Genomic DNA, 19,625 nt, shown 5'->3' with positions numbered 1-19,625 from the left:
GCGTTTTTGGCCTTCTAACACCACATTAGTGTAAACAATTATGCTAATATGGCACTAGAGGCTCTTAAATATGCCCCAAAATGTTTAAACATAGGTGCTCTTGTTAAATAATATTACAATTCGGAGCTGCTCAGTGTATTTTTCTCTCACTGTCATGATTTCTCGTGCAGAGTCCCACTTCTTTGCATATTTACGTTTTCTTTTCAGTTTCCAGACTCTCTAAGAGGCAAACAACTTGTAAATAGTGTCTGGGGTGAATTAGAATCAACAACATGTAAAATAGATTTCAATGAAATGTAAAATCCCCAAAACCCCTAACTGCTGAGTCCTGTAATTACTGGGTAAACAGCCCAAAATGGAAACCGAAGGACATTTAGTCCCAGTCTAGAAAACATTATCAAACAGCACCGCAGCAATTTACTTGTCAGTCCACCGGTAACTGCATTTTGAGCCATATTAGAGACACACAACACTATGTTAAATCATAAGGCACACACTTGGGCATCGCCCTAAATATGACGGAAGCCTGCACTTCGAAAAAGGGCACTGAGCAGGTTTCAAATGTAGACACTACGCCACGTTTTGTTTATTTTTTTTATAAAGTGCTGCATATCTCTTTTTGATTACTTCACAGCACTGACAAGTCCTGAGGATTCAGTCAGTCCAGTGAAATAGAAACACACCTGATCCGACACAGCCACAGAGGTGGCCGTTCCTTCTCCTTCTTCGCCGCCAAGACCTGGAACGGCCTGCCACTTCCCCTTCGAACAGCACCCTCCCTTGCGGACTTCAGAAAGAAACTCAAGACCTGGATGTTCGGCATGGACCTCGCACCACAGAATCTGGATACCCCAAGGGGTGATAGTGCTACACTCTACAGATACTGATTGATGGATGTTCTTCAGTCACAACCCCTTAACTGCAAAAGCATATATGTAGGCAAGTTGGAAAAGTTCTGTTTTCAGCTGTTTTCTAAACCTCATGATCTTTGATTGGCTCTTAGGTTTGGGGGTTCAGAGCGTTCCAAACCCTCTGTCTGTGGATATCCAAGGATCTGTGTGTGTGCTGCTTGAAGGGTTTTTGGGCAATGATATGGGCAGACAATCGGAAAAAGATCTTGTGACGCAATACCATCTGAAAAACTCTAAATCAGGTAATTCTTATTAAAGTTTGTGACGTAATCCTGAATTTCCAAAGACACACCTGCTGGTCACAGTAGTGTAGCAAAGATGCCATGGACGTTGGTGCAAAAAATAAAAATGGACTCTTAGACTCATTCTGGGTAGTAATACAAAGCAATTGTAGGTTTTCAATGGGCTCTTGTGCACTGAACCTGCTGCACCATTCGTAGCTACACCCCTGCTACTGGAGAGAATAAGCTATATGATGAAGGTCCCATACTGGGAGAATTACATCAAATGTTTAGCAGATTAATTTTTGATTTCTGAATGAAAAGTTAACAAACATGACCTGACTACTGGAGTGTGTAAAAGAATCTCCTAAATTTACTCACAAGAAAAACAATGCAGAAATACTGTAGTACTTAAACACGCATACAGTAAAGAAGTCGTTCTTAACCTGTGGTCCGTAAACCTCTCAGGGTCCGTAAAGCCTACCCAGTGGGTCCCGAACTACTTAGAAAATTAAATAATATTAACAGATTAATAAAGTACACATACATCAAAAAACTAAAGTGAAAGTTGTTAAATTCTCCGTAATGTGAAGGAATTTGAAATTGAAAGCTTAAAATTTAGTTGGTTTCCTTTTCTTGATTGGTGAGAGCAGTGCAAGTGCAGAAAACTGAATCTAATAGACGACTGGAGGCCTCAATTGAAGCAGTACTGGTATGCGCCAAAAAGACAGCATGCTTCAGGAGCAAAAAAGATAAAGTGATATGGTAAAATTTAGCATATTGCTCCGTCTTTCAGAAATGAAAATATATTTTTTTAAACCTCCAACCTGCTCATCAAAATTAAAATGTTTGCATGTTTCGGTGTATGAAATAAACAAAATACTTAATAATTTGTGTATTTGTTTGATCTGTAATTTTTCTGAATTTGTTTGTATTATTTTGAAGTTCAAACAATAGAAATTTCTTAGGTGGGGTCCCCCGCTTCCAGTTCTGATTCAGGTGGAGGTACACAGAGGTCAAAAGGTTAGAACCACTGAAGTAAACCATTTTAAGATCCTAAAATGTCATTAGTTATGTGAAGTAGCCCCGAATGGTATATTCCCTCCATTTGTGTGGTCACAAAGAGGTTTGAGAATCTGGCACCATTTACAGTCCTTGTATACAAGGACGTAGCTATCAATGGTACAGCGGCTGTGAGGATCCCTCTGCAACTGAAGTCTGGATGTTTTTTAGGGTCGAGCCTGCGAGTGCATGCGTGGTCGCATACGAGATACTGTTGTGTTCATTAAAGGGTTTAGAGCCCGCCTGTCGCCCATCATTTGATGGTTTGCGTGACACTCTTCTTTGCAGCCTCGTAATTCGTCAAGGCAAGCCTGGCATAATTTCCGTTCCTCTTTGTGGAGCAGGGATCAAGCACTACTTAATTTCAGCTTAATTAGTACCTGTCCGTTGCCCCCGATGTGATCGCTGTACTATTTTGTTCATTTTAACTTCCAGTCATTGCTTTAAATGGAAAAATAGAAGTGCAGGTACTCTCTATCAGAGTACCTGCTTGTTTCTGAGAAGTGCCGGTACTCTGCAATTAAAAGTATTACGTTTTTCTTGAGATATGCCGGTACTCTCCCTCTCAAAATAAAAAAGTGCCGGTACTCAGTACCGGAGAGTACCGGCCCATTTAAAGCACTGCTTCCAGTGACCCACAAACAGAAGGCTTGTGACTGGCAAAAAATGTGCCCAGCAGGACACACAAAATGGCAATTTTTTATTTTTCAAAGCTAACTTTCTTTTATTTTGTTAGGCCGTCTTTTCTCAGTTTCCACTCCTTTTTCCTTTCGTTTTTGCTTGTGGGCGCTGTTGTCAAAAGATGACAATTAACTTGTTCAATGCGAGACTTATTGCATTGCAAATACTTGTCCTAACCAGTGGTGAGTTAAGTGGCCCAATTTCCATGTTTGAATCAAGGCCCCTGGCAGCCTGGCTACACCAGTGTCTGGGATTCTTGCTGCCTTGAGTCAGAGTGGCCTCCTGATAGTTGTACACCAGGATCTGAATATTCAGGTGCCTTAGAAGTCCAGGTATGGACTCGGCAAATGCCACAGTGAACTTTCATAATACCCACATACATCAGCACGGCTCAAAACAAACATACCGTGCAGGATTCAGAGGGAAGGGCCTCGGAAAGGAAGCTACACTGAATCAGGCTTTGTGCCGCCTGGGCTTTGATCTTGGAAGGCTCTTTTTTTCCACAATGCAGGAAATCGGCCTTCACTTACTAGAATGGGCGAGATCTGAACCTCGTCGCTGTAAAACAGATTTTTCTTTAATGAAACTGAATTTGTAGCTGCCAGCAATAACAAGTGCTGGCACCAGAGATGTAAATCACCCCTAAGGAGCGCTCTCAGCCCTGAGTCACTTCTAGCACAGAGCAGCCTGGCATGATGGAGAATGTCTTTAAAATGTGTGACTAATGCAGCTTCTAAAGATATTATTGTGAGTTAGGATTTCAGTCTCCCCGCAGAACGAAAACAAAGGAGCCTTACGTAGTCCAGGGAGTTTATTTAAACACTGCATCACTGCTGCCCATTCCAAGAGGCCTGAGAGGACAAAAATGTAGGAGTGCTTCAATCTCAGATCTGCTACCTACTTAACGAAAGCGCCTTGAAACTAGGGGCCTGATTTTTTAAAAGTTAGCATCGTCTTTGCGTCATTTTTTGATGCAAAAGAGGTGCAAATTTACAAAATATTATTACATTTCGTAAGTTTGCGTCGCTTTTGCATCAAAAAATGACGTAAAGGAGGCGCTAACTTTTTATAAATCAGGCCTCAGGTTTCTTTTTAATAATTTTCAACTGTTTTCTTTTTTAATAGGTAGGAGGCTGACCATGGTGCAATGTTCTCCATAAAATGTAACCTTTACTGAGAGGATCAAAGACATAATATATGCGATAAAGTACACCCTGTCGTACACTATAAGAATATTGCAAGTCATTGAAGAGTTCCATGACCATATACATGGGCAATAAGAAAGGCAGGGGTCCCTTTACAAGGCCATCGAATCCAAGGCGACTTGCAATATCGTTATAATATACAGTAAGGAGTACTTTATTCTTTATAATATATGGTCATAGCATTACCATTCCCACAAACCACTTAAATCTTTGGCATCTTGTTCTTTCACCCGCACTGCAAACAAAAACAGTAAAAGCACAATCTGTACTGTAAAATTAAATACACCAAAGGGAAGTTAGAAATGTTTTGCAAAAAAAGGATATTAGAATCAGTTTAATGTAAGTCATATTAAACTGCTGTGGCTTAAATTGTGCAAAAAAATGATGACATTTCACGCAATTACCTATGCTGCTGGAAAAATACAATTGTTGCCATAAATATCTTTTTTCTGCTTATCACTTTTTCTTATTCAAAAAAGTTAGCAAAATAAGGGCAAACCAGACCCCCTTTTCCTTGGTTAAACTGTAGCTGTAATTATGCACAGTGACCGACCTTTCACTGTGGCACTTAGCTGCAGGCTTTGTGACATCAGAACTCAACTGTAATAGCTTATTACAGTTCAGCAGCTTTATAATTTCTTTATTACATGCAACTAAATTTGTCAAGTCACCTTCAATAAGAACATTAGAAAAGAGCTTTTATAAGGGGACTGTAGGCTCCCATGTACTATAACTTCTCTAAAGAAACACTTTACTGAAAGAGGTAAATTTTGATGTCCCAACAAAAATAGTACCTCTATGTGGGGTCGGCATAGGTGTTGAATGTGACAGCAATGACAGCAATGACACTGCTTATAAAAATGTATTGCATATTATATGAAATATTCCACATGTTAGTGAAGAGTGGCAGTTTAAGGGTTAATTGAACGTTCCGCATGAAAAATCAGTGGATGTCCCATCAGATTCTGGCTCACAGATATCCTGTTCCCACTGTGCCACTGGAACTAAGCTGCACCCAACTGAAGAGGCCAACTAGACCAGAATTGGTCATGTTATGCTTGAGTTTGATTCAGAGAGGACGTGGCAGTTCAGGCTGGACTGTTCTGTTTGGAACAGGCCCAAGGCTGAATTACATATGGCATGGGTGGCATAGTGAGCAAAACAATAATGGGTTGGAATGCTACACCAAATTGTAGGTAGTGGTTTAGCTTTTTGTAAGCATTACTCTATTACCTTTTGTGTGTTGATGTCCTGCACTCTCCAAATTGCAAATTCCCCCCTTAGTTGTCAGATGAGTTTATCCTTATAGCACAGCAGGTGACATGCAATGGTTTTGAACACTCGTGGAGTACAGATTTTAGGGTATAGTGCACATGGGGGCACCAGCCACCAGTGGTACAAGCTCAAGGGTGCCGCGGGTGAGGGAGGAGCAATCCAGAGTACAGTACAAGGGAGCAGAGAAGCAGTGGAGATGGTTGAAGGAGTGGTATTCCTAACCCCTCTCTTTGCGCCAGGGAAAGAGTTCCCTCAAGCGTAGGTAGACAAGGGGGCATATTTATGGGGATTTGGCACAGGGCAGCACGGCAGGTCAACTTGCTGTGCTGCCCTGCGTCAAAGTGAAAGGGCAGGAATGCGCTGTATCTATAGCATATGGCGCATTCCTGTCCTTTACCCCCGCACTGATGCACAATGGGTTGCCTAGCATCCACGCAGCAAGGGGCTCATAAATATACCCCAGGGTGTTGAGGCCTGTACAGCCTCTTTGTCAGGGTACACCAACACCTCCCAGGCTCCAGGCTGGGTGTAGGTATAGACTGCATCCAGCTGCATGGGAGCCCTTTGCCTCGGATCAAATGCAAAACATACCCCACTGCATAATTCTACAGATTGCAGCTACAACATGTGCAGTGTGCTATGCAATACACCTGCAAACTCTGCTCCTTTTTGCATTTTGTCAATATTGCTCACCAAAAGGAAGTCCTGCGGTCATAGGGGTAATCCCTGTGCACTTGCTGCACTTTACGGTACCCAGCACTTTAAATAACACAGCCTGGGAATTAGGGCCCGATGTCTGACCATTACAGGTTGCGACTCGCAATATGCATTTTTTTTTCAAGTTGCAATCTGTAATGTACAACAGTGTCTGAGAGACTGTTAATGATTCCCAAATGGGTGGCAAAGGACCTGCCACATTAATATTCATGAGGCAGGTTGCAATTTGCAACCCATTTTGGAACTGCCGCACTCACAGGGATGGTGGCCTGCTTGCTGGGGTCAACAGACCACCATGTCTGTGACTGCCTTTACAATAAAGCAGTTTTTTTTAAATGCAACCTGTTTTCCTTAAGAAAAAACAGTATGCATTTCAAAAATAAAAATGATTTTTTTTTTCATTCATTCAGAGTATGCAGTGGCAACTACTGGCTCTGAAAATACATTTTCACTACCATTCACAAAGGGGAAGGCCCCTTCCCATTTGTGAATGGGTTAACACCAATTTGAAATTAGTGTTACCTTTGATGTTAACACACATTGTTAAGATTGGCTGTTTGAGCAGTAGCAGTCCCCCTCCCCCAGCGCCTTGAGACCCTCAAGGGTGAGTAGTGCACTTTACAAATGTATTTGATTGATTGATTGATTGATTGTTTACTGCCCACAATCACAGTCACAAAACAATCATACATGGGCCTGGAGTCTCAATTAGGAAGGGACGCCCTTCAAACGCCTCTTCCTAATTGCAAGTCGCAGTCCCTATTTTGCGAGTCAGTAACAGTATACCGACTCGCAAACTAGAGATGGTACATTGTACAGGGCCATTTTGCGGTTGGGAAAATCGCCTTCTGCGACTGCACAATTGCTTTGTACATCAGGCCCTTAATACTTTTCCCGTAGATTTCAATATCTTTGATTCAATGATAAAGCATCTTCCACGTGCTGTAACAGTTCACCGAGAAGTCTCAGGCTAAAGGAACACAGACAGGTATATAAGCGCCTCGAAAGCATGAGTGCGACGCTACATAACCACTAGCAATGTGAAAAAAATAAGGGAAGTGTTGTCTCAGAAAGCTGCTGCGCAGACCCGGTCAAATAAACGTTCCCACGACACGAAATCTTTCAAACAATATTATCGTTGGTGCGATCTGAAGTCACCCGTTTGTTATGACATTAGTATTGTCAAATAGCTTAAAATGTAAATTATAAACAAATCATTTGCAAATGTTCTCTGCAATGCTCTCTTTGGCCATGCACTAAATAGTTACTTTCCAGCGTTGCTAGCATCGCCTAATGAATCAATGATGGGCTCGCGCTAAAACCACATCTGAGGCTCGCGGCGCAGGCCAAGGGCCCTCGTGTGGCCGTTTTGTAGAATGCACGCACCCTGCTAGTACCGTTGGAATTAACACATTCAAAAATATTTGCCTTGCTCGCCCCTCTTAGCGTTACACAGGTCATTTGTAGAGAACGTCGCCTGCCAGTGCCTAAACCTCTGTCTACTACCAATGTCAGGCAGCGAGATAGCTGCTGGCATCATCCGCAAGTTCAAACTCTGGCAAGGCCAATTCGGCGTTTCATCCTCACAAGATACATTGGCTACCATTAAACGTATTTATACTAACACCTGTCATTTAAAGAGCTTGCAAATAATGAAACCACGGGTATTAAGCAGTTTGAATAAAAAAGGTTTTGCCACATTATCTCACCCAAACAAAACAAACCCCAGATGTCACCACTCGGTAATTACCTTCTGACATCCCCAGTTGGGATCCTGAAACCGCTATAAGTAGTTCGAGTGAGTTTTACAATGTTTCTGCTCAGGGCACTCTATAAGCCTACTTCACATCTGCCATCACTTATTGCTGCTATAATAGCGCAGAGCATGCAGAAGAGGAACCGGCTGACCTTGGGCAGTAATCAGCGCTGCCCACAACAATCTGCCACCCTGGTGGTGTCTTAATCTACTGCAGCACAAGGGGGTGCATTCAACACCAGTCCGGTTCAAGATGTTTGTGTCTGTGGCCCTGGGAGGCAGCAGAAGAAGCTTGAGACTGGTGTACCGAGCCCATTCGCAAACCAAAAATGTGCAATTTGTACACGGACTGGTTTGCAAACGGGATTTGATTAGATGGATTTTATTGATTTATTTATAGAACGTGGCACTAAGAGAATTACAAAACATATGTGAGCAACAACGCAGCAAGAGTTAACAGGAAGAAACGCTTTTAAAATCTTCCTAATCAAGATGGTTATAACTGCTGCATAAAACCAGAGGAAGGATATTAAAATTTTTTGCAGCCAAAAAAAAAAAAAAACAACTCTACTACCGCCAGGTAAGTGCTTGGTTCTCGGGCTGCCGAACAGCAGCAAAGAATAACAGCAGAGAGAGTGACAGGGCTGAAAGGGGTGCAAGCACGAACCAAATCTGATTTTTCGAGATCGTTCAAAACTCTCCAGCACAAGGATAAACATTTCAATTGGATTCTTTACTCCACCAAGAGTCAAAGAAGATTTCTGCAGACTGCAGTGACATGGTCGAACTTGCAAAGGTAGCAAACCAGTCGAAGTGAAAAATGTTGCACTTGTTGCAAAACCAAGGACAATTCCGCTGGCATATCAAGGTACGCAATTTGTAAAGGGCCCCAGTACTAATAGGTCACATTGCAATTTGTCCAATGGCACAACAACCTACCTGATAAATATTAATTAGATAGGTTGCGTCTTCCAACCGTCTGTGATTGGCTGTGAATGCAGGAATGAAGGCCTGCAAGGGCCAACAGAAATCCAACTCTACATTTGCTTTCTCAAGTAGTATATATATATATATATATTTAAAAAAACAGAGGTCACAGGACGTGACAGTTAGGCTCACATTGTAAACGTGCCAAACCATAGAAATTCACCTGTTATGGTTACAGTTATCTAAGGTAACTATAACTCGCACCCCTGTGATGCACAGTTTTTATGAATAATTTTCCAACAAATGTTACAGTGGTATTATCAATAATGTTATAAAAGATGTCATGATTGCTGTAATATCTGGGGTAATTAGCAGTGCTTGCCGAGGGTGCGAGTTATAGTTAACTTAGGGCATTATGGGATGGAAGAGAGAAAGAGAGAGTGACAGGACCTCGGGGGGAGCCTCAACGTTCCTGTGGTCCTAGCTGGCTCCCCATATCCTGTGGGAGATGGCGTTCCTCCCCACAAGCAGGGAGCTGCTTTAAGTAGCAACTCCCTGCACGTGGAAGCAATGTTTTCACCCATCTTCCTTGCACGCATATGTGTGTGCAGGGAAGACAGATGAAAACTCCACTTTCTGCAAGGGAGAGCTCTCTTTTGCAGAAAGTGGACTTTGTTTCCTTTTGCTTGGCTGGAGCTGTCAAAGCTCTCACCAAGCAAAAGCAAACAGCTATGTCCCGAAGGTGGGCACCTCAGGACATAGCAGGAGCCGGCCGTGTGGGGTGACGGTCCCCAGGGCCATCAGTGGCTCCACGAGGGGGACCACGCAGTACCCCTCCAACAAGCATAGCCCCAGGGAGGTGGTAGTCCCTAGGGTTGTGAGGGGACTGTGCGCCCCGCACTCTATTTAATATAGCCCCGGGGAGGTGGGGGGTGGGGGGCCCGGCAGCTCCCTGCATCTATTTTTATTATTGGCCCAGAGAGGTGGCGGTCCCGGGGCTGGGGGTGGTATGGGCCCCCGCACACATCATTTTATTTGCCTGGGTGAGGTGACAGTCCCCAGGGCAGCAAGGAGTCGCAGCACCCGCGCACTAAAATATAAATGCCCAGGGACTTGGCCCACCCGGGGGCTACAGTTAAACAAGTGCAGGAGTTGGCACTTGTTTTTTTTTTTTTTTGTGTTTTAGCTCGATCTGTGGATCCGCCACAAATCGCAGCAAAATCTTCAAAACAAATGTTTTTTTGAGCTCTTTGGGGATCTCTTTGGGACCCCAGCACCAGAGCTAAAGGGTTTGGATTACTCTACCCTGGCCCCTTTTGTTTTTCTTTTACACTTTTTTCTGGGACTCGGCTGAAGCTGAGTCTCAGCATGGCTGCCAACACTTCCTTGTTGAATCAGATCTCTGCACGAGATCAGGAGGGTTTGTGAAGCCTTTGCGTTTCTATATATACAAATTTGGATTTTCTTTATTTTTTCAACACCTACTGAATGGATTTACACCAAATAACAACAAGTATTTGCAATGCAATGGGTCTCGCGTTTGCTTGAGTTAGAGCTATTAGTGTTGTAAATTCCTAACTGGACTTTTCTTGCCACATAAATAGAAAATGAAAAGTAAGACAGTTGACATAAGCAAGCCGATTCTAGGTGCTACAACTCCCATGAGCGCGAAGGAGAGACACAAAAGGAAAAAAAAGTTTGCTCACAGTCAAACGCATTGGCAAATGTACAATTATCCACATAACAGGTTCGGTGTCCAAGACTCTACCAAAAGCGCCCCAAAGAGCGACAAACGTAAAACATTTACCAATGATAACAAAATATTTTTGAAAGGCAAGCCCATGAATGAGTGAAAGTGATGGGCATGCTATGGGCGTGGTTAAAAGCCCACAGACAAATTACAACAGGTCAAAGGACTTGCACGCTCGACCTAATGAATAAGATAGACAGGTCCAGCACTAGCCTCATCATATCGCTATTTTCCCAAAGCGTTGATAAGGCAAATAGGTCTCACCTATACAAGACCTATTGGCTTTGTCAATCTTTTTTGGCATGTTGTACAGCTGCACTTCTGCTGTGCAGCATAGTTCAAAATAAAATAAAATAAAGAAGTGCTATGATGGAGACAGCGTTGACTGCCCATAGCACTTTTTTTTTTTTTACCTTCAGCCATGTTACATAGCACCCGCTGCTATACATGGCTAAGAAATAGCACAGGCAAAGCCAATACATCTTACATAAGTACTACCTATTGGCTTTGCTATTGCTTTTGGGTTTTACGCAAGGGTTGATTAAGTGATTTTCCCAGGATCGCAGGAGGCCAATTGTGCTGGATTCAGACTTTATTCACCACTTTCAAAATCAGCCTTAGACCATAGCATGATAGAAATATACAAACATTTTATATATATATATATACATATATATATATATATATGTATGTTTGTAAATGTATACTTTAACACATCTTTACAATTAAGTCACAGAGGGGATTTGAATAAAATCTCAATTATCAATGAGAAAGCAGAAGCAAGAGCCGACCCAGAATAAAACCCAGATTGGATACAGTTAAGTGTTTTATTTACCAATTGATCCTTCCTTACCTGTTGCTATATATATCACTGGTTTCCACGTGGTAATGGATCCTATCGGATGATATGGAGTTTTTTGTGCAGCATGTGTCCTTCTTTTATGTCATGTAACAGGGCAATAAGTTAACCGCGTCACAGGAAGAATCACTCCCCAAAAGTGTGTTGACGGAAAACAAAAGAATGTTGTTGCACTTGACGGAACCAGCAAATAGTCAGTCTGTGTACTATATAGTTATACTTTTGTTTACGAAATAGGGATAACCCTGCAAAAATTGAGTGAAGCTCTTTAATGTTCCTCTCCATGGAAATCTTTAGTAAAAGGCGGAAGATTTAGTCGATTTGAAGAGAAACCAGACTATACATTTCATGGCTGTCGTCTGTGGTGCCAGGAAACACCGTTCCACAGAGTGTCAAGGTGCTTTAGTTTACTAAGTTCATCTTAGAAAACCCTTTAAAATACAACCAATTTATAATAATTGTTGTAATTCTGTACATTGATAAAACACTTGTTGCCACAAAAAGAAACAACAGGAGGACTCAGAAGTGACACGGAATTATGGGTATGTAAATTTAGACGAAGGTCATGTGTCAGGAAAGGCAGCACCACAATAGTTTCCTTGCTCAAGTCGTAATGTCAGCTCCTTTAACTCTGCACATTTTGAATGGTGCCTCACATGGGCTTTTGTGAGGACCGGTGGCACCCAAGAAGATCATTTTTATATGATTTTGTCAAAGCATGCTGGCCGGCTCATTGCTATTCTTTCCAAGACAATGGATGAGCCAGTGTGTTTTGTACTTGAAACCTATAAGGCTGCATCAGCTGCTGTGACAAAACAAGTTTTGGCAAAGAGGAACGAGTTAGAGCTATTAGCATTGTAAATTCCTAACTGGACTTTTCTTGCCACATAAATTGAAAATGAAAAGTAAAACAGTTGACATTAGGAAGCCAATTCAAAGCGCCATAGCCGCCATGAACATGAGGGTGAAGAAGAGACACAGAAGGAAAAAGAAGTATGCTCGCAGACAAACGTATTGGCAAACGTACAATTATCCATGCAACAGGGTCAGTCTGCAAGGCGGTAACAAAACCTCCTCAAGGAAGGACAAATGTACAGCATTTCCCAATGATAACAAAGGATTTTTGAAAGGCAAGCCCACGAAGAAGTGATAGTGATGGGCATGCAGTGGTGTAGTTAACAGTCAACAGAAAGATTACAACACATCAGAGCGCTTGCGCGCACAACCTAGAAAGGGCTCTTTCTGGACCAAGAACTACCTCTCTGCTAAATTTGGTGTAATTCCGTCAGTAGTTTGGGGGCTATCACTGTTCAAAATCCCTAAGGGAATTAACATGGGAAATGCTCCTTTTTTGACCCTTCCTTTTTCACTTGGCCCCCACTTAACAGATCACCCTGAAACTTTAAAGACAGCAGCTGACATGACTGTCGATTTTCTGGGGGAAATTTCATGAAGATTCGTCAATCTGTACCAAAGATAAAGGCAAGTAAAAAACAGCTTTTTCCATAGAAACTAGGTCCTAACTATAACTACCTAATGGTGACCGCCACTAGGTAATATACATGCATTGCACCACTTTGCAAATATGGCTTCGCAAAAATGCCTTCTTAATGCCACATTAGCGTAAAAAATGACACTAATGCGTTACAAGGAGGCGCTAGGGGCTTGAAAATAAGCTCCACAGTTGTGTGTCCTTACTTAAACCACCTTTGCTTCCTCTTACATTTACTTCCCGACCTTTACTACATCCTTCCTTACCACTTCACATCTGTAACGTTGAACAAGGTAAACCTCTTTCAGCTTGCCTTCACTTTGCCACCTATTCCCATCATAAGCTTAGCCATAACGTTAACTGATTCCTTGACCCAACTCCTAGTTTCATTATTTACAGCAAATGTTAGAATACTAACCTTTTCCCTGACAACCACATATGAAATTAAAACACACTTTCATAAATAATTGAAATAATAAGGTACACCTCATTTTAATACTAAACCATATTCTAACCTTAATGATAACCCTAATACTATCCAGTACTAAATACATTTATTTTTTTTAAATCATTTTAATAGCAACTGTTGTTATTTTAGCACCTGTGTTCTGTAAATATAAGTGATCTGGTTTTATCTCTAATATAATGAAACTAATAAGTAACAGTATTTTAACAGCACCACTATCTCTGGTTGATTTCATTTCAATTATTTTTTAATTAAATATAGTAAAATCAACCTATACCCAAATGAAAGAACAGTTTACAGATATCAATTATTTACTTCCAACCTAGTGTTTGCATTGCTAATGACAATTTATACTTACCTTTTTGTTTGTTTACTTTATGGTTTGGGACAAGTGAGATGGTAACCAGTCTCAGCTTGTGGGAGGGAAAAGGGGCAGGCAGGCGCGGCGCGGCGCATGGCAGAGTGGAACACAACAAAAAATAATAATATATATTTTTTAAAACAGACTTTTTTCCTGCTCTGTGCTGCTCTGCTCCGGCCTTACAGTGCAGGCACAGGCTCCCAGCCTGCCCTGCGCCCAATCCTACTGCTGCTTTCATGCTTCTGGCAGCATGAAAGCAGCGGTAGGAATGGACCTGGCGCCCAGTCAGGGCACTCCAAGGCAGAATGGGAGCCTCTGCCTGCTCTCTCCAACCCAGCACTGTGCTGCCAGGTTGAAGAGAGCCCAGTGCGCATGTATGTTTGGCCGGCCCAAAACGGCCAGCAAAACATACATGCACACTGAGGGAAAGTGCTGTGCATGGCCCCTCTGTCCCTGTCACGCCCGTGGCGTGACTCTTTTAGAGTAAAAACATAATAAACGCAGTTTATTATGTTTTTACTGTAAAAGTTTTGCTGCTGCTGCTGTTGGCGGGAGGTGACGCTCCTCCGTCATAGCGGAGGAGTTGCCCCTTGTGGTAACTAAATATATGCCAACAATGTAGAAGTACTATTGAAGTAATAGCAGAGGAAGTACATGTCAAGAATAGTAGTGTATGGTGTAAACTTCAAACACCTTCAGCCACATGGTGTAATTAGTGCTACATGCCTGCCACTATCAATGGATAAGATAATATAGATTTCAGATTAATTTTACACGTTTCTCAAAATGAGGATATTAACTTGTCACCTTTTTGGGCCCTCGCATCTTAATAAAATCACTAAAATAAAAAATATATAAGATTTTTAATAAATGTAAATGGGAGAAGTGTGCAAGCAAACAACCAGTTATAGAGAAACATAATCATAGAAACGGTACAAAGTTGGTTGGGTTTAGGCAGTGTTGAAAAATAAAAACATCTTGGACACTGGGAGTAGGCAGGGGAGGCTCCTCCATTAGCGTGGAGAAGCGTTGCCCACCCCCCAGCTGCAGCTGCAGGAGTTGCAAACCTTTAGAAACAAAATGACAATAAACAACATTTATTGTCATTTTATTTCCAAAGGGTCAGGGCAGCGGGAGTTACGAGCAGTGAGTGGAGTGCACAGAGCACTCCCCTCAGTGCGCATGTATGTTTGGCCGGGCGCACAAGGGCTCTCTCCAACTGTGTAGTCGAGTTGGAGAGAGCTGGTCCAGGCTCCCAGCCTGCATTGGAGTGCCCAGCGAGGGCACACCAGCCAATCATAATGTTGCTCTGAGCAGCGTCATATGATTGGTGCAGGGCAGGCTCAGAGCCTTGCCTGCAGTGCGATGGCGGCTACGTGGGAGCAGCGCGATGACGAGGTAAGTAGAATGTTTATATATACATATTTTGTATTTTTGATTTACTTGCACCCGCACCCCCCCACCCCGCCTCACTACTGTGCAGAGTCGCCAGCCACGACAGGATGCAGGCTGAAACATTAGTAAAGGGCACACATCGCAGAGAAAAAGGCAAGGCACAGGACGATTGAAAATTGAAGAACTAGAACTATACATCCCCAGAAGAAACATGGATAAGTAAAGCATAGGCCCAGCAGCCAGAGTTGTGAGATAGTATCTGCAGCAGCTAAGAGATTCCAAGCAAGGCTGTGCTACCTAGCAGGGCACTTCCTGTACTCTGGTGGTCCCTGCAGGGCTGCAGCATAGGTAGTTGCCTTCAGTGTTTGTTGCCATGATCCAGCCCAGAAAGAACCCATGGCCCCACTCTGGATGTACCACGCCGGAAAGGTTTCTTCCCAGAATATTTTTGCAAGACTATCACCTGTCACCTGAAACAAGTATAGTGTCCCAAATATCTTTTACAATAAGATCGCCCCTTACAAATTAATAGTATCATATTGATAGACTTGGCATCCTTGACGTGGTCTCCCCTAACTTTTTGCCTCTGCTTCCCAGGTTGTTGATGTGCGCTGGACTCTGTTTTTGCTGTTTTTGTTACTCTAGGCACTTTATCACTGCTACCCAGTGCTAATGTGCAAGTGCTCCTATGTAAAATGTATGTATAATTGGATTTCCATGATTGGCATATTTGATTTACTGGTAAGTCCCTAGAACAGTGCACTAGAGGTGCCCAGGGCCTGTAAATCAAATGCTACTAGTGGGCCTGCAGCACTGGTTGTGCCACCCAAATGAGTAGCCCTGTAAACATGGCTCAGACCTGTCACTGCAGTGTCTGTGTGTGCAGTTTGTAACTGCCAATTCGACTTGGCAAGTGTACCCACTTGCCAGGCCTAACCCTTCCCTTTTCTTACATGTAAGACACCCCTTAGGTTGGCCCTAGGTAGCTTCGTGGGCAGGGTGCAGTGTATGTTAAAGGTGAGACATGTACTTATGTGTTTTATATGTCCTGACAGTGAAATACTGACAAATGTGTTGTTCACTGTTGCAAGGCCTCTCTCTCTCACAGGTTAGCATGGGGGCTACCTTTAAATATGGACACGTGGAGTCTGGGGTCTCTGAACTCACAATTTAAAAATACATCTTTTAGTAAAGTTGGTTTTGAGATTGTGTGTTTGAAAATGCCACTTTTAGAAAGTAGGTATCATCTTGCTTAAACAATTCTGTGACTCTGCCTGTTTGTGGATTCCCTGTCTGGGTTAGTTTGACAGTTGGGCTGTTTGCACCTCTCTCTAGACAGTGACAGAAAGGGAGCTGGGGTGTAGCTGCCTATCCTGATGAGCCATCTGTTGTCGGAGAGAGGAGTGGTCCCTCAGAATGTAGTCTCCAAACCCCTGGTGTGTGTCTGGGGCCTGGCCTGGGCAAGGCAGGATCTCACAAACAAGAGAGACTTTCCTTTGAAGTAGGCCCACTTCAAAGGCCAAAATGGGTATAAGAAGAGCACCCACACACCTGAAAGATTAGATCACTTCTGGAAATCAAGAGGAACCTCTTCAAAGGAGAAGAGCTGAAGAGCTGAGGAGAAGTGCTGCTTTGCCTGTGACTGTGCTTTGTGGAGCTATCCTGCAGTTGCTGCTTCTGACTGTAAAAGGGGACAAAGACTGGACTTTGTTGTACATTCCTGCTTGTCAAAAAAACTCCAAGGGCTTGACCTGAGCTTGCTTCCTGTTGGTGAAGTCTCAGGGCCATGAAAGACTTCCCCTGCCAATACTTGGACTCTCTGCTGAGTCTCCTGCCCTGCCAAGTGGTGCCCTATCCAGTTCCTACACCCTTGAAAGGTGAAGCTGGCAGCCAAAGACTGAAAATCCACACGCAGAATGCCGTGCAGGATAATTTTCGATGCACCTTCCGAGACACGGCTGAGAAACGATGCGCCACCAGCCTCGCGGCTCAAATCTACGCTTCACCTGCATTGTGGCTGGAAGATCAACACGGCTGGAGAAAACATGCACAACGCACGCTGACAGAGGCTGTTAACGTCGCAACCCTACATAGAGTGGTTTTCTGATACCGTGCGACCGTATTTTTGACGCAAACCTCACAGGGTGCAGAAAAACAATGCAAAGCCTGCCTGGACCCGAGTGCCTGTCCGGATCGACGCATCGCTCTCTTGCGGAGAGGAAAAATGACGCACACTGACCTGCCCGGAGGAGGAATGACGCATGGTCTCGCTTGCAAGTGAGAAATCGAACCATCACTGGCCTTTTCCGACGCACACTCGCCCATGCAGTGTTATTTTGACGCAACCCAGGTACTAACGCTAACAGTGTTCTCACTGTTTTCTAAAGGATTTTAGACTCTTATTCTTTAAAAATTCATAACTTGACTTGTGTATGTTGGATGTTTGTCATTTTGGTCCTGTTTATATTACCTACTTTTCTAAACCTGTGTTGTGTCATTTTGTAGTGTTTTCACTGAGTTACTTTGTGTCTTGGTGCAAATATTTTACACATTGCTTCTGAAGTTAAGCCTGCCTGCTCATGCCAAGCTACCAACGGGGTGAGCGGGGGTAAACTGAGGGTGATTCTCCTTTACCCTGACTAGAGTGAGGGTGCTTGCTTGGACAGGGTATAACCTGAATGCCAACCAAAGACCATTTCTAATACATAGCTAATGCTAAGACAGGTTTCCTAGCAGGGTGAATGTCAAAGTATTGTATACAGAAATACCATTTGACATAAATATATTGTCCTAAACTGTACTTTAGAAAAATATGGAACCTTTGGTGTTAATATGAAACCTACACCCAATAGGACAAAATATTTATACAATACTTTATGTCACACGATATTTCTGTCTCCAATGTTCTGATACTCTGATGCCTGCTTACTCTCGTGACTCAAAAGACCACCATTTTACAAGTAGCCTGGTCTACTGGGCCAAACCCATCAAATGACTTGTAAAATGGTGGTGCAGCCCACGTGTATGGAAATGGATGCAGAAGGTTTTATGCACAGGAAGGTGGTGCAGCAGGCCTGCTCCGAAACTCAGTAGAAGCTAAAATGGAGATTCCCTGCTCTAGATCCAGGCCTGCACAAGCATACTGTGAAGCTGGCAGCCGGGCCACCCATGGGCGGGAAGCTTCTTTCAGCTCTGAGTGCTTGCAGGTCCAGCGGTTCCTGTTAACCCCTTCAGACAACAGCTGTGTGCAGAAGAGAAGTGGCAGAGAAGTGTTAGGAGGCGTAGAGAAAGGTTGGGAGGTGGGTTGCGTAGCATTGTTGGCAATTATGATGCTGCAATTGATCTCTGCATACTGGGGCAATATTGTTGCTGGTATGACAGTAGCACGGTACATAAGCCCCTAATGCAAATTCAGGCTTGGCTTAACAATGCTGCTGTATATTGCTGGGCTACAAGGATTCTGACATAAAAACGAATGGTTCCACCACTGCAGTGGGCACTGTTATGGCACTTTACATAACGGAGCAACTTGGTTTCTGACACCAGAATGGTACTGCATCTACCTAGGCAATATTAATTATGGCAAACAAGTGCACACTCCTACTAAGGCAGTGTGCATACACCTACAAAGGCAAGGCCATGCTTATGTGTTGTTTTTATACCTGGGCAATGGGCATGCTATAGCAGTGTTGAACTAGTAACCTAATATATATCTCTAATATGTGAGGCCTGAAATCGCATAATAAGTAATCTGCCCCAGTGGTAGCACACTAAACAGTACCACTGACATCCTGAGATGCCCCGTGACCCAGTGAGAGGGGATTCTGTTGCAAGAAGCGTCCTGGCTGTTGTGAGCATCAGTGATCACACGCAACAGGCTGTCATTTTGATACATGCCCTTATTTTATGCTCATAGACAAAACATGGTTATTCATTGTTGATATGTTGCCAAGCCATAGATGCCCTCACATATCACCTCGTAACACACACACTTTACTGGCACTGAAGTCTGATGCCTGGCATCCGACCTCTCTGGTTGCTACCACATCATCCAGATGGGCTGGTCAAGATCTATACAGTCAGCATTGACTTGGGGTGTCCCAGAGCCATCTCTCCTCTAATCTCTACTTGTGTTTGGAACCAATTAGACTCCTCCTCGTCCACCATGTAATAATGAATCTTCATGTATGGTGAAGCCACAACTGTGCCTGAAAGTCTGCATAGTACAAGGCAGTGTATGCTACAAACAATACCTCTTCAACATCTAAAAATGGACTTCAAATGCCTATTTGTTCATAAACTCATTCAAGGCAGTTTCATCATTATCACATCCACCAACCCCCCAAAATAGGTGTTAATACACAACGTGAGCTTGAAAGGATTCACTGAACTCACTTCTTGGTATTATCATGAACTTCGACCTCCTCCCTCAATTTCTCGCCAAGAGAAAACTCAGACAACGAGAAATAAAATCTCATTTACAAGAAGTCTTACCTCACCAAGGAAGTTATTAGGCTCTCCATTCTAGCCCTGGCCATTTCGCACAT

At 43.2% G+C, this 19,625-nt stretch overlaps 1 protein-coding gene and 1 non-coding gene across 3 annotated transcripts in view; both read right to left on the bottom strand.

The window, feature by feature from the left end:
• Positions 1-19,625, bottom strand: part of GLIS1 (GLIS family zinc finger 1) — a 1,044,855-nt gene that overhangs the window by 990,372 nt on the left and 34,858 nt on the right. The gene's annotated exons all lie outside the window — the stretch shown is intronic.
• Positions 11,593-11,705, bottom strand: LOC138294287 (U5 spliceosomal RNA). Its single transcript, XR_011203327.1, has one exon. It is a non-coding gene; the product is annotated as a U5 spliceosomal RNA (small nuclear RNA).

This window comes from Pleurodeles waltl, chromosome 4_2 (genome assembly GCF_031143425.1).
Source record: "Pleurodeles waltl isolate 20211129_DDA chromosome 4_2, aPleWal1.hap1.20221129, whole genome shotgun sequence".
Classification (NCBI taxonomy): domain Eukaryota; kingdom Metazoa; phylum Chordata; class Amphibia; order Caudata; family Salamandridae; genus Pleurodeles; species Pleurodeles waltl.
This window is presented reverse-complemented; position numbering and strand designations above follow the sequence as displayed.